A 14,790-nucleotide genomic window follows, 5' to 3' on the forward strand; every position below is an offset into this window, starting at 1 on the left:
CTTAAAAGGCTTCTGGTCTGCCGGAGGAGGGGGTGGCACAAACACGGACACCCAGGGAGTAAGACAAGTCGAACTGTGGCCGGAGGAGTCCAGGAGAGCGATCATGTCATTGGCAGTGAGGGCATTTGGCCCTCGCAGGTACAATACAGAACTTTTAATAGTGTCACAGCCCTAAAGAGGCTGCTTTTATTTTAATGCTGCTTGGGACTGAATTCTTTCCAACGTAAACAAATATGTACACAGACTAGGAGTCAAGCCAAGCCCCTGGAATTGTGGTTACAGAAAAGGGGTCCTTTGGTGAGATCTATCTTCCATTTTCAGGCATGGGAGAAGGTGCCCTCAAATCCCCCCACCCAGATGCCCTGGGTGGTGAGAGGTGCCGGTGGCCATCCCTGAGCTAAGTCCCATGAGAACAAGTGGACACATCCACTGAGGACCGAGAGCAGGTCTGGCCATACCCCTCCTCCAGCCAGATTCATGGCAAACCCAGACCACCTCCACCAGCCGCCTTGTGATTAGAACTAACTTCCCTCTCCGTGGTTCTGTAAATGCAAACGCATTTGAGAGCAACCAGGAAGCTTTTTGGGAGGGAGTCAAGGAATCAAAACGGCTTCAACTCCAAATTCAAAAGTTAATTTTGCACAAGTAACCAGGTGACATCATCCAGGGAAACACACCACTGACCACAGGCAACCACGCACTCTGACCTCTGCTCCTGACAGGAGGCTGTCCAAAAGCAAGAAAGTGATCACAAGAGAGCTTCTGAGGAGAGAATCCCAGACTCTCCCAGGGCTCCTGGCCCTCCAGCTCCAGAGCCAAGCTCACCCTGGAGGCAGGAAGTTCAAGTTATACTCCGCACACCCCACCAAGAAGGCGGGGGAGCTTACAGGGCAGACCTTAGATTCACACAAAATGCTTTATTTGTTTAATGGCCATGTCTGTGGACACATCAACAATAACGGCCATCTGTCGCCTATCATCATGGGCCGCGTTGTGGGCTAAAGTATTCTGCATATATTGCCTTTTAATCCTCACGAAAGCCCTGTGAGAAAGTTCCCGCCGTTATCCTCCCCATCGCGCTGCGGAACACACGGGCTGGGTAAAAGATGTAAAGTGCAGGACGGCCGTCTGGGATGAGGCTTGACCATTTTGCTCAGAGTGGACGGAATGAACCAAACGAATGAGCTTCATTCAGAAAGTCGTCCGTTTAGGGATTATTGGATGGCAAATTGTGGCTGCCTCACCTTCAAAAGAAGGGGTAGGCAGGAAGGCACCCGGCTCAGGGGACTAATAGTCCCATCCTGCATCCTTGGAGGCAGGTGAAGCTGGGTCGGTAACTCAGATGGTGACTCCTTTCTCCCTGAGCCCCAGGAAGGGCAAGGGGCAAGCGCAGAAATCCAGCCCCCTGACACGAAAGGCCCCGCCCTTCCCGACCAGGCCACGCCCCCTGTTTCCCACGCTCTGCCCAACCCCTGCGGCTGCTCCCTCTAGGCCACGCCTCTCCCGCGGCCCTCGATCCTCCTGGTACCTGGTTGAACTGCCCCTTCTCCAGCCCTGAGGGTAAGAGGCTCCCAAGTGGCCCCTAAAAGACGTTTCTCAGGGATTTGTTTCCTGAGGCTTCCCAGGCACAGATGTGAGTGGGCAGTTCAGTCCCTCAGTGAGAGTCTTTGAAATGCGAGGACGAGGGTCTCAATCCTATCAGATCCTAAGCTTGCTTTTAAATTACAGATGTTTTGCACGAGATAAAATGCTTGATGGCATATCCTACCTACTCTCCTACTGTCCAAAGCATAAACGTAATATAATGCCCTAACGGTAATATAAGGAAGCCGTCACACTCCCGCACGGATAAGCAGAATTCAGCAACAAATGTTTTGCTGCATTTGGAGACAAACCCCGTGTTTGCTGATATGACTTTTCCAAAATAGTGAACGACTCTGTTTAAAGTTTCAAAGAAAGCAAAGTACGATTCTTCCTCATATTACACATTCCTGGAAATGTTACTGCCTATTTGAAGAATGCAAAAAAAAAAAAAAAGCTGCTTATTTGTATAACAGAACTGACCTCTAGACTCAGATCATTATAAACAGGTTTTTTGCTACGTAAATGTCCAGTGGGACATCACACGGTCCTGCTGGAGGGGACAGTTCTTCCTCAGCAGCTCACTGTAGGACATCAAGCATCCCTGGCCTGCCTCCATGAAATGCCGGTTTTGCCTCCATCACTGTGACAAGTGGGAAAAAAAAAAAAAAAAAAAAAAAAACCTCTCACAAATACCCCAGATTTCCTCTAAAGGGCGCTGCTGCTTTGGCTGAGAACCACTGGCACAGAATAAGGAACAGACTCCGCTACTGAAAAAGGCAGGGCAAACCCCAAAGGCACAAGCATCCAGCAGTGAGGCTCCAGCCCGACACACCTCCCCCACAAAGTAACAGCATTTAGGGGCCACGCGCAGAGCTCGGGTCCACTTGAATGTCCTTCTGCCTTTTCTGGACCTTTCCCATGATGCTTCTACCCATATTAGCATTTATGCTCTTTCATTCATGCCTGGAAGAGCAAGTGATTAACAACAAATAAACCCAGCCTGAAAGCAACCGTAAGGAGGAGAGGGATAGGAAATCTCGGGAAGGTGGGTGGGAACGGATTTTTCTTTTCTAAGTGCTGAGCCTCTGGGTTTCGCAATGGGCTCTGTCATTTAGAATGAGGGCCCTACCCTGCTACAGATACTATCTCCTCTCTGATTTAATGTGAAAAGATGGGGAACCAGGTGGTGGCCCGTGGACTACACCCCAGCAGCCCAGTCCTGCATTTAGGATAACTCTGACTCATGTTCCAGGTTCTCAAACATGGCTGCAACCTGGGATCACATGGAAGACTTTAATACCGAGGCCAGGACTTCCCTGGTGGCGCAGTGGTTAGGAGTCCGCCTGCCAATGCGGGGGACACAGGTTCAATCCCTGGTCCGGGAAGATCCCACACGCCGCAGAGCAACTAAGCCTGTGAGCCACAACTACTGAGCCTGCGCTCTAGAGCCCACGAGCCACAACTACTGAGCCCACGTGCCTAGAGCCCATGCTGCGCAACAAAGAGAAGCCACCTCAATGAGAAGGCCACACACCACAGCAAAGAGTAGCCCCTGCTCGCCTCAACTAGAGAAAGCCCATGCGCAGCAACAAAGACCCAATGCAGCCAAAAAATTAATTATTTATTTATTTTAAAAAATGCTGAGGCCTGGGTCCTACCTGCAAAGATTCTAAATCAGGGATCTGAGGTGTTGCCTGTGCATGGGGATTGTCAAACCTTTCCAGGTGATTCTAAGGGAAAGCCAGGGCTGAGAATCACAGTCTTACACTAGGAAAGAAGCGGCCCCAGGAGTATTGAGAAGATGCTGTCTCTTAAAAATAAAAGGTGACTATTGGGCTTCCCTGGTGGCGCAGTGGTTGAGAGTCCGCCTGCCGATGCAAGGGACACGGGTTCGTGCCCCGGTCCGGGAAGATCCCACATGCCGCAGAGCGGCTGGGCCAGTGAGCCATGGCCGCTGAGCCTGCGCGTCCGGAGCCTGTGCTCCGCAACGGGAGAGGCCACAACAGTGAGAGGCCCACGTACCACAAAAAAGAAAATGTGTAAAAGTGACTATTACCACATGACAGCAGATTCACCCCTGGAAAGTATGATTTTTTTCAAGCTTTCCAACTGTTCAAAAAACAATAACAATTTGAATTTATAGACTTTTTTCCCCCCACTTCCAGCAGATATTGGCTTCCCCCCACTTCCAGCAGATAGTTTTTCTTAAGTTTTGATGCTTCCAGTGCAGTCAGGGTCTGTCAACACTGGCTGAACTTACAGCTTGTTTGGTTCGCAGGTAGCTGACATGTACAGTATTCAAGTGCCTTTGGAGCTGGAGCCATTTAAGGATCCGACTTCAAGAAAATCCAGATGTAGCTCCCCCGCTTAGCTTCTGGAGATCCTGGAAGTCCCCAAAATGGTTCCCAGGGTTTGGTTAAATGGGACATTTCAAGTGCATTTTGTTACAGAGGCCCCACTTGATGGTGGATATCTTTCTAGTGATTATTTCAATTGTTGCATCTGGGTCTCTGTTTGACATATTATGAATGTAGAAAGCCGAAAAGCAGAAGTGGGGAGCTTCTCCTGGGGAGGGGGCCAGTGGGAGAGTGGCTCATGAGGACATGAAAACTATTCAGGTGACGTGGAGTCTGGGGACAGGACGGGGGAGTTCAGAAACAAAGATGTGCACAGCAAGCAGAGGAAGACTGGGCGGGAGAAAGCCTCTCTCCAACCTCACCCTTGCAGGGTAAGAAGGTGGGGGGGTGGGATGGAGGCTCTTCCAAGAGCCCCTCATCCTCCCCTTAGTCCTCAGAGGATTAGCTCTTCCAGCTGGCCCCTGCCCTCGCTCCCACAACACTGCGCCCTGGAATGGATCCCTCCAGTGGTACCCAAGCCTCCATATTGCCACGCCCAGTGCACATCCTTCAGTCCCTATCTGTGGCTTTATTTAAAGGTTTTACCTACTAATACTCCATATTAAACAAAGAGATGAAGTCCCTTTTCTATGATGAAGGGCAGCAGGAACCAATGTGCACCTTTACCAACCCATATAGGGCAGTAGGAACACAGACTAAAAACAGAGCTACCATATGATCCAGCAATCCCACTCCTGGGCATATATCCGGAGGAAACCATAATTTGAAAAGATACATGCACCCTAATGTTCATTGCAGCACTATTTACAATAGCCAAGACATGGAAACAACCTAAATGCCCACTGATAGATGAATGGATAAAGAAGATGTGGGATATATGTATACAATGGAATACTACTCAGCCATAAAAAAGAATAAAAATAATGCCATTTGCAGCAACATGGATGGACCTAGAGATTATCATACTAAGTCAGAGAAAGACAAATACCATATGATACCACTTGTATGTGGAATCTAAAAATACGATGCAAATGAACTTATTTACAAAACAGAAATGGACTCACAGACTTCAAAAACAAACTTATGGTTACCAAAGGGGAAAGGTGAGGGAGAGGGATAAATTAGGAGTTTGGGATCAACATATACCCACTACTACTATATATGACATATACATACACATACATACAATATAACACATACATACTATATATGACATATATTATGTATAACATATACATACTACTACTATATATAAAATAGATAGTCAACAAGGACCTACTGTCTAGCACAGGGAACTGTACTCAATATTCTGTAATAACCTGTGGGAAAGAATCTGAAAAAGAATGGCTATATGTATACGTATAACTGAATCACTTTGCTGTACACTTGAAACTAACACAACATTGTAAATCAATGACACTCCAATATAAAATACAAATTAAAAAAAAAAATGTTGGCCAACACAGTCCTGCATTAGTTAAGTGCTTCTCCATAGCAGTTACTTAATCATATTCTGTTTGGGCCAGCTCTTAAAGTGGTGTTCAGTGCTGCCCCTTAAGGCAGATTAGATCTAAGATTATACGCAGATTAGAGGGCTAAGCTTCCTTACATCTGTGAGGAAGATGGAGTCTGTCTTTGAGCTGTTCAGTCTCCTTGAGTGTCTTTCCCCCTTTTTTTTTTTTTTTTTTTTGGCGGTACGCGGGCCTCTCATTGCTGTGGCCTCTCCGGACGCGCAGGCTCAGCGGCCATGGCTCACGGGCCCAGCCGCTCCACGGCATGTGGGATCTTCCCGGACCGGGGCACGAACCCGCGTCCCCTGCATCGGCAGGCGGACTCTCAACCATTGCGCCACCAGGGAAGCCCTTTCCCCCTTTCTGATTTTGCAACCACTGGACCACACACACCACTGCCAGTGTCTGGGGCCTCGGTGCCGCTCGCCTCCACACCCCTGGCCTCCTCCAAGCCAGAAAAGAGCCGTATGGGCCTGCTCTTTCTGAAACAGAGGGCCCTGAACACCTCCTGTATCTCGAGAACGGCTTTTTTTTTTTTTTACCCCTGCCACCAGCTCGGGTAAACCAAGCCAAGAGAAAATATTTTGCACACGAGAAAGAGCTCACCCCCCTGAAGATGGAGTCAGGGGATGAGACTTTCAGGAATAAATAGGTCATCGTATGGTGTTTGCAATCAGACAGTCTTCATTTCCGCAAATGAATAGAATCACACAGCGGAAGGGGTCTGGCCAGGTCTGACACACCTTCCAGGTCCCAGAGAAAGAATGTCCTTTCATTGAGTGACCCCAGAGAAAGGGGCTATGCCCTCCTTCTGCCCGGTCTGTCCAAAATTCCTCAAGAGACACTCCCAGGACATTCCTGCCCTAGGGGATCTGGCTGTTACCTGCCCTTCATCTCAGCTCAGAGTATCTGCCACATCATTCCCTCTGCTCCAGCTGCCCTGCCGTAGGTTCTGTCCATCAGACAAGCCTGAGCCATGAGCTGCTCTCTCTGCCTGGAATATTCTCTCCAGGAAGCCTGGGTCAGGACCCCTGCTATGAGCACCCTCTCCTGCATAATCCTTGGGAGAGCTGACAATCCCCCAATTGGTACGAAGTAGTCAGTAAAAATTTAAGAGGTACAGGGATTAAGGTCCATCCATACACACAGAGACGCCCATAGCAGTGAGGCAGGGGATAGATGGGCCCCAAGCTAAACAGATAAAAGACAGAGACCACATATTTCTCATTCTTGAAGTCAAGGAGACCTTCCTGACTATACATGCACAGAAAAGCTCCTTGGAGGTCAAAAGGGGAGTGATATCAACCTACCCATAGGCCTCTTCGCTGGAGTCCATCTTGGCTAAGAAATGCACGCACACACGGGAGGGTCCTGAGATATACCACGTACAGATCCAGGCAAAGCAAGATGACTGGCCAAGGAAACCTGAAAGAAATGCCCCACATAAGTGATGTGAACGACCACGAGGACACGACTCTGAGTCCGCCCGTGTGTCTATCCTCCTAATAATTTACTTGTTTCACTACTTTCTGTCTTTGTGCGAATTCATTTCTGCAAAGCTGAAGGGCCAGGGCCTTGTCACTGGTCATTAGTCTAGTGGCTAGGATTCACCGCTCTCACCATTATGGCCTGACCTCAGTCTCTGGCCGGGAACCAAAATCCTGCTTCAAACCACTGCAGGCCAAGGCCACCCAAGATCAGCAGGACCCGCTAAAAACCATGAAGGACGATGCTCTTCTGTGGAACCTGGTGGAAGGGGGCCGGGAGGCTCATATCGTTTCCCCCCTCCATGCCATCCAGAGCTTAAAGACTCCCTCCCAGTTCAGCAGCGTTGCTGCCACCTGGTGGTCATTTCTGGAACTTCCTCCAAGAGACTTGCAAGCCCTGCTCCTCACTAAATCCAACTTCCTTCATCTCAGTTTTGGCCACGGGTGTACAGACGTACAACCCATCAGTGGTACGCAGCCACGGCCTTGGATGAATGTGTGAGGCAGGTGGCATTTGTATTCATTTCAGGGCCTCCCTTTCAGAACTACTCAGTACCTCTCATCATTCCTATTTGGGGGAAAGTGATAAACTAAAGCACTGGAAAACTAATGTTTCCCTCTTATCACCTTAGAGCTATAGGAAGACGGCAATGTTTAATCAAAGGGTCGAGCATCCAGTGGTGGAATTCCAAGTTTCAGAGGCCAGAACTGTTATGGACTGAATACTGGTGTCCCTCCTAAGTCCACGTGTTGAAGCCCAAATGCCTAACATGATGGTATGCGGTGGGGGGAGGGCGCCTTTGGAAGGTAATGAAGGTTAAATGAGGTCATGAGGGTGAGGCCCTCCTGTTAGGATTAATGCCCTTCTAAGAAAAGACACCTGACTCTGAGAAAATATTTGAAGAGATTATAGTTGAAAACTTCCCTAACATGGGAAAGGAAATAGGCAATCAAGTCCAGGAAGCACAGAGAATCCCACACAGGATAAACCCAAGGAGAAACATGCTGAGACACATATTAATCAAACTATCAAAAATTAAATACAGGGACTTCCCTGGTGGCGCAGTGGTTAAGAATCCGCCTGCCAGTGCAGGGGACACGGGTTCAAGCCCTGGTCCGGGAAGATCCCACATGCCGCAGAGCAACTAAGCCCGTGCGCCACAACTACTGAGCCCGCACCCTAGAGCCCATGAGCCACAACTACTGCAGCCCGCATGCCACAACTACTGAAGGCTGCGCACCTAGAGCCTGTGCTCCGCAACAAAGAGAAGCCACCACAATGAGAAGCCCACACACTGCAACAAAGAGTAGACCCCACTTGCCACAAGTAGAGAAAGCCCGCATGCAGCAACTAAGACCCAACACAGCCAAAAAATAAATAAATAAATTTATTTTTAAAAATTAAATACAAAGAAAAATTATTAAAAATCAGCAAGGGAAAAGCAACAAATAACATATAAGGGAATCCCCATAATGTTATCAGCTGATTTTTTCAGCAGAAACTCTGCAGGCCAGAAGGGAATGGCAGGATATATTTAAAGTGATGAAAGGGAAAAACCTACAACCAAGATTACTCTACCCAGCAAGGATCTCATTCATATTCAACAGAGAAGTCAAAAGCTTTACAGACAAGCAAAAGCTAAGAGAATTCAACACCACCAAACCAGCTCCACAACAAATACTAAAGGAACTTCTCTAAGTGGGAAACACAAAAGAAGAAAAAGACCTACAAAAACAAACCCAAAACAATTAAGAAAATGGTAATAGGAACACACATATCCATAATTACCCTAAATGTGAATGGATTAAATGCTCCAACCAAAAGACACACACTGGCTGAATGTATACAAAAACAAGACCCATATATACACTGTCTACAAGAGACCCACTTCAGACCTAGGGACACATACAGACTAAAAGTGAGGGGATGGAAAAAGACATTCCATGCAAATGGAAATCAAAAGAAAGCTGGAGTAGCAATACTCATATCAGACAAAATAGACTTTAAAATAAAGACTATCATAAGAGACAAAGAAGGACACCACATAATGATCAATGGATCAATCCAAGAAGATATAACAATTATAAATATATATGCACCCAACATAGGAGCACCTCAATACATAAGGCAAATGCTAACAACTGTAAAAGAGGAAATTGACAGTAACACGGTAATACTGGGGGACTTTAACACCCCACTACACCAATGGACAGATCATCCAGACAGAAAATTAATAAGGAAAAACAAGATTTAAATGATACAATAGACCAGATAGATTTAATTGATATTTATAGAACAGTCCATCCGAAAACAGCAGAATACACTTTCTTCTCAAGTGCACATGGAACATTCTTCAGGATAGATCACACCTTGGGTCACAAAGCAAGCCTTGGAAAATTTAAGAAAACTGAAATCGTATCAAGCATCTTTTCTGACCACAACACTGTGAGATTAGAAATCAATTACAGGAAAAAAAATGTAAAAAAACACAAACAAATGGAGGCTAAACAGTGTGCTACTAAATAACCAACAGATCACTGAAGAAATCAAAAAATACCTACAGACGAATGACAACAAAAACACCACGACCCAGAACCTATGGGATGCAGCAAAAGCAGTTCTAAGATGGAAGTTTATAGCAATACAATCCTACCTCAAGAAACAAGAAAAATCTCAAATAAACTATCTAACCTTACACCTAAAGGAACTAGAGAAAGCATAACAAACAAAAAAACCCAGTTAGTAGAAGGAAAGAAATCATAAAGATCAGAGCAGAAATAAATGAAATAGAAACAAAGAAAATAATAGCAAATATCAATAAAACTAAAAGCTGGTTCTTTGAGAAGATAAACAAAATTGATAAACTTTTAGCCAGACTCATCAAGAGTGAGAGGACTCAAATCAATAAAATTAGAAATGAAAAAGGAAAAGTTACAACAGACACCGCAGAAATACAAAGCATCATAAGAGACAAGCAACTCTACGCCAATAAAATGGACAACTTGGAAGAGATGGACAAATTCTTAGAAAGGTACAATCTCCCAAGACTGAACCAGGAAGAAATAGAAAATATGAACAGACCAATCACAAGTAATGAAATTGAAACCATGATTAAAAATCTTCCAACAAACAAAAGGCCAGGACCAGAGGGCTTCACAGGTGAATTCTATCAAACATTTAGAGAAGAGCTAACACCCATCCTTCTCAAACTATTCCAAAAAATTGCAGAGGAAGGAGGCTTCCCTGGTGGTGCAGTGGTTGAGAATCCGTCTGCCAATGCAGGAGATATGGGTTTGAGCCCTGGTCTGGGAAGATACCACATGCCGCGGAGCAACTAAGCCTGTGCGCCACAACTACTGAGCCCACGTGCCACAACTACTGAAGCCGTGCACTGCAATGAAGAGTAGCCCCCGCTCGCCACAACTAGAGAAAAGTCTGCGTGCAGCAATGAAGACCCAATGCAGCCAAAAATTAATTAATTAATTAATTTTTAAAAATTGCAGAGGAAGGATCACTCCCAAACTCATTCCATGAGACCACAATCACCCTGACACCAAAACCAGACAAAGATATCACAAAAAAAGAAAATTACAAACCAATGTCACTGATGAACATAGACACAAAAATCCTCAACAGAATACTAGCAAACCAAATACAACAATGCATTAAAAGGATCATATACCACGATCAAGTGGAATTTGTCCCACTTGACAGAGGAATTCAGGGATGCAAGAATTTTTCAGTGTCCGCAAATCAAATCTCAACAGATTCAGAAAAAGCTTTTGACAAAATTCAATACCCATTTATGATAAAAACTCTCCAAAAAGTGGACACAGAGGCAACCTACCTCAACATAATAAAGGCCATATATGACAAACCCACAGCAAACATCATTCTCAATGGTGAAAAACTGAAAGCATTTCCTCTAATATCAGGAGGAAGACAAGGATGTCCACTCTTGCCACTCTTATTCAACATAGTTTTGGAAGTCCTAGCCACAGTAATCAGAGAAGAAATCTGATTTATAAAAGGAATACAAATTGGAAAAGAAGAAGTAAAACTGTCACTGTTTGCAGATGACATGAAACTGTACATAGAAAATCCTAAAGGTGCCACCAGAAAACTACTAGAGCTAATCAATGAATTTGGTATATTTGCAGGATAAAAAATTAATATACAGAAATCTCTTGCATTCCTATAAACTAACAACAAAAGATCAGAAAGAGAAATTAAGGAAACAATCACATTCACCATGCAACAAAAAGAATAAAATACCTAGGAATAAACCTACCCAAGGAGGTAAAAGACCTGTACTCAGAAAACTATAAGACACTGATGAAAGAAATCAAAGATGACAGAAACAGATGGAGAGATATACCATGTTCTTGGATTGGAAGAATCCATATTCTTAAAATGACTATACTATCCAAGCCAATCTACAGATTCAATGGAATCCCTATCAAACTACCAGTGGCATTTTTCACAGAACTAGAAAAAAAAGTCACAATTTTTATGGAAATACAAAAGACCCTGAATAGCCAAAGCAATTGTGAGGGGAAAAAAATGGAGCTGGAGGAATCAGGCTCCCTGACCTCAGACTATACTATAAAGCTACAGTAATCAAGACAGTATGGTACTGGCACAAAAACAGAAATATAGAACAATGGAATCGGATAGAAAGCCCAGAGATAAACTCGTACACCTACGGACATCTCATCTATGACAAAGGAGGCAAGAACACACAATGGAGTAAAGACAGTCTCTTCAATAAGTGGTGCTGGGAAAACTGGACAGCTACATGTAAAAGAATTGAAATTAGAGGGGCTTCCCTGGTGGCGCAGTGGTTGAGAGTCCACCTGCCGATGCAGGGGACACGGGTTCGTGCCCCGGTCCGGGAAGATCCTACATGCCGCGGAGTGGTTAGGCCCGTGAGCCATGGCCACTGAGCCTGTGCGTCCGGAGCCTGTGCTCCGCAATGGGAGAGGCCACAGCAGTGAGAGGCCTGCGTACCGCAAAAAAAAAAAAAAAAAAAAAAAATTGAAATTAGAATACTCCCTAACACCATACACAAAAATAAACTCAAAATGGATTCAAGACCTAAATGTAAGACCGGACACTATAAAACTCTTAGAGGACACTCTTTGACATAAATCACACCAAGATCTTTTTTGACCCACCTTCTAGAGTAATAGAAATAAAAATAAACAAATGGGACCTAATGACACTTAAAAGCTTTTGCACAGCAAAGGAAACCATAAACAAGATGAAAAGACAACCCTCAGAATGGGAGAAAATATTTGTAAACGAATCAACGGACAGAGGATTAATCTCCAAAATATACAAACAGCTCATGCAGCTCAATATCATAAAAACAAAACAACCCAATCAAAAAATGGGTGGAAGACCTACATAGACATTTCTCCAAAGAAGACATACAGATGGCCAAGAGGCACATGAAAAGATGCTCAACGTCACTAATTATTAGAGAAATGCAAATCAAAACTACAATGAGGTATCACCTCACACCAGTCAGAATGGCCAGCATCACAAAATCTACAAACAATAAATGCTGGAGAGGGTGTGGAGAAAAGGGAACCCTCCTCCACTGTTGGTGGGAATGTAAATTGTTACAGCCACTATGGAGAACAGTATGGAGGTTCCTTAAAAAACTACAAATAGAACTACCATATGACCCAGCAATCCCACTACTGGGCATATACCCTGAGAAAACCGTAAGACACATGCACCCCAATGTTCATTGCAGCACTATTTACGATAGCCAGGTCATGGAAGCAACCTAAATGCCCATCAACAGACGAAAGGATAAAGAAGATGTGGTACATATATACAATGGAATATTACTCAGCCATAAAAAGCAATGAAACTGGGTCATTTGTAGAGACGTGGATGGACCTAGAGCCTGTCATAGAGTGAAGTCAGAAACAGAAAAACAAATATCGTATATTAACGCATATAGGTGGAATCTAGATAAGTGGTACAGATGAACCTGTTTGCAAGGCAGAAATAGAGACACAGGTGTAGAGAACAAACGTATGGACACCAAGAGGGAAAAGGGGGTGGGGTGGGATGAATGGGGAGATTGGGATTGACATATATACACTAATATGTATAAAATAGATAACTGAGAACCTGCTGTATAGCACAGGGAACTCTATCTACTTCACTTCGCTGTACAGTAGAAACCAACACAACACTTTAAAACAACTATATCCCAATTAAAAAAAAGACACCTGGGCTTCCCTGGTGGCGCAGTGGTTGAGAGTCCGCCTGACAATGCAGGGGACACGGGTTCGTGCCCCGGTCCGGGAAGATCCCACATGCCGCGGAGCTGCTGGGCCCGTGAGCCAATGGCCGCTGAGCCTGCGCGTCCGGAGCCTGTGCTCCGCAACGGGAGAGGCCACAGCAGTGAGAGGCCCGTGTACCGAAAAAGAAAAAAAAAAAAAAGACACCTGAGAAGATGGCCATCTGCAAGCCAGGAGAGCCTTCACCAGAACCCAACCACCCTGATCTCCAACTTCCAGCCTCTAGAACTGTGAGGAAATAAATGTCTGCTGTGTAAGCCACCCCGTCTGTAGCATTTGTTGGTTACCAGAACTAAGAACCGAGGTATGGAATCCCCTGGGAACTCAAATCCCACCAGCGGGGCTGTGAATCTGTGCAAGGCAGCCCCGTCTCCCACCTCTGCTCACCATGAACTTGCTGCCCTTTCCTTTTTAGTTGTGGGGCTTCTGGAAGCAGTTGTGCTGCGCACAGCAGGGATGAAGGAGCCAGAAGCTGGAGACGCGTGGGTGAGGAAGGAAGCCGGGGAAACCGAGGGCCTGACTCAGGTGTGCTCACCAGAACAGTGGTTTGACCCAGAAAAGGTAGTCAGCGAGCAGGTGACGCGTATTTTAATTGAAATCTGAACAAAAGGCTCCAGGCAGAGCCTAGTGAGAGGGTTCCCGCTCTTAGCCTGAAGATCCGGTTTCTATTCGAGCTCCCCAGGACTGCATTAGATTCTGAGCAACAGGACCTCACAGTTCATTCTCGGGTGTCAGCAGAAGACAAACGTGTGCAAATGCCAAGCCACGCAGCCCCGTTCTAGATTGTGCAATTGATACTTTGTACTCAAGGACGAATTTACATGTATCCCTGTTGCATTTCCACCTGTTACAGTCAACAGATCATTCCAGGTGCATTAAACAAAACACAAACCCTTTACGGGGGCCACGGGGCTCTGCTATGCAGCTCCTACCAACATCTCCAACCTGCTCTGCAGACGCTGGTGCTTGAATGCAAGGAATGCAAAGATATTACTTCTGTCTTTCAGTAGCTCTTAGCTGGTGGGAAACCCTTACTGTGCCCCAGAGCCCTATCAGGATGGCGGGGGAGGTGTGTGGAATTTTCATCTGCAACAAAAGGCCACGTGCTACCAAAAAAGGAGAAATTCTGCCCTGGCGTCTTTTTGAAGTGCCGCTGCCAGCACCTCCCTCGTCCAGGCTCTCGGGTGTCAGCGCACCTGGAGGCCTCATCACTCGGAGTCGGGGTGGGGCTGGGGGGAGGCGTTCTCACTGCGCATGCGCTGAGTCCCCGCTCCCTCCGTTGACTCCCCTCCCCCAGTCCCTACCCCCGCCAGCAGAGAGGATCCCCCATCTCCCGGCGACCAATAACTCTGTCTCCCGGGTTCCCAACTAGAGGGGATTTGCCCCCAGGAGACAGCTGGGAATGTCTGGAGACAATTTGGGGGTCTCACCACTGTGGGTCTTGGGGGGTGCCACTGGCGTCTAGTGGGTGGGCGCCAGGGTGCTGCCGACCACCCTACAACCCACAGGACAGGCCCCCAGAATCAA

This window comes from Aethalodelphis obliquidens, unplaced genomic scaffold, assembly GCF_003676395.1.
Source record: "Aethalodelphis obliquidens isolate GAN/ISIS:26980383/991018 unplaced genomic scaffold, ASM367639v1 scaffold23, whole genome shotgun sequence".
Taxonomy (NCBI): Eukaryota; Metazoa; Chordata; class Mammalia; order Artiodactyla; family Delphinidae; genus Aethalodelphis; species Aethalodelphis obliquidens.